The sequence below is a fragment of the Plectropomus leopardus genome, unplaced genomic scaffold, assembly GCF_008729295.1.
Source record: "Plectropomus leopardus isolate mb unplaced genomic scaffold, YSFRI_Pleo_2.0 unplaced_scaffold10002, whole genome shotgun sequence".
Lineage (NCBI taxonomy): Eukaryota > Metazoa > Chordata > Actinopteri > Perciformes > Serranidae > Plectropomus > Plectropomus leopardus.
This window is the reverse complement of record NW_024610511.1, coordinates 1-1329: the sequence shown is the minus strand read 5'-3', so window position 1 is coordinate 1329 and position 1329 is coordinate 1. Positions and strand designations below refer to the sequence as shown.

General features: G+C 42.0%; 1 long non-coding RNA gene across 1 annotated transcript; it reads left to right on the top strand.

Annotated features, from left to right (window-relative positions):
• Window positions 1-14: 14 nt before the first annotated feature.
• On the top strand, window positions 15-1021 carry LOC121963130. Its single transcript, XR_006107198.1, has 2 exons — window positions 15-239; window positions 762-1021. It is a non-coding gene; the product is annotated as an uncharacterized LOC121963130 (long non-coding RNA).
• Window positions 1022-1329: the final 308 nt, after the last annotated feature.

The window sequence follows — 1329 nt, the reverse complement described above, 5'->3', positions numbered from 1 at the left end:
CGTGATGAACTCTCTCGATGTTCTTCTTAAACTCTCTCGATGTTCTTGATGAACTCTCTCGATGTTCTTAAACTCTCTTGATGTTCTTGATGAACTCTCTCGATGTTCTTCTTAAACTCTCTCGATGTTCTTGATGAACTAACTCGATGTTCTTCTTGAACTCTCTTGTTATATGTTCAGACACAGATTGATCGGTACGTGGAGTTGATTCAGTCCAGAGTGGAGGAGACATTGCAGAAGTAAGTTCCTTTCAGAACAGAGAATATTCACAGGAAATATTCTCCATGTGTATTAATACTCCATGGGTGTATTAATACTTAGTGTGTGTATTATTCAGTGGTGTGTAATAATTATCATCGTGTGTAATCATACTCAGTTGTGTGTATTAATACTTTGTGGTGTTTATTATTACTCAGTGGTGTTTATTAATATTCAGTGGTTAGTATTAATAGTCATTGTTGTTTATCAATACTCAGTGTGGATTAGTACTCATTGGTATTTCATGATTCTCAGTGGTGTGTATTAATACTCAGTAGCATGCATTAGTACTCAGTGGTGTTTATTAATAATAATCATTCTCAGTGTTGTGTCTAACTTAGTGGTGTGTATTAATACTCAGTGGTTTGTATTAATATTCAGTGGCATGTATTAATAATATTAATACTCAGTGGTGTGCATTACTTAGTGGTCTGTAGTAATACTCAGTGGTGTGTATTAATACTCAGTGTGTATTAATACTTGGACTGTCTCTGTGGGTCCAGGCTGCAGGACAGGTTACCTGGAGCTGTTAGAAGAACTAAAGCTGAGTGACCACCTGATGTGCACACACACACACACATCTGTACACAGGGCTGCAGGTGTGGCTCCTCCCCTCCTCTGATTGGTCCATTTGAGCATGACTCACCTGAATCACCTGACTCACCTGCTGGATTCAATCCTGACTGATAGAAAACAAAGTGAAGCTGATGGTTTTTTTCACCTCTGTCTCTTCACAATAAAGAAAAAGTTTACATTTCATCAAGCCATCCATGTGTCTGTGTCCCTGTGTCCAACTGTCCATGTGCCCCTGGGTCTATGTGTCTATATGTCCCTGTGCAGTTGACTTTTTATCAGTGTGACATTTTGTCGTCTTCTTTGGGGCTGACTCTGTTAAACTGGCTCTGAAGCTAGTTCTGATGCTGGTTCTGTGGGGCTGGCTCTGTGGAGCTGTTTCTGTGGGGCTGGCTCTGTGGAGCTGTATCTGTGGGGCTGGCTCTGTGGGGCTGGCTCTGTGGGGCTGGCTCTGTGGGGCTGGCTCTGTGGAGCTGTGTCTGTGGGGCTGGCTCTGTG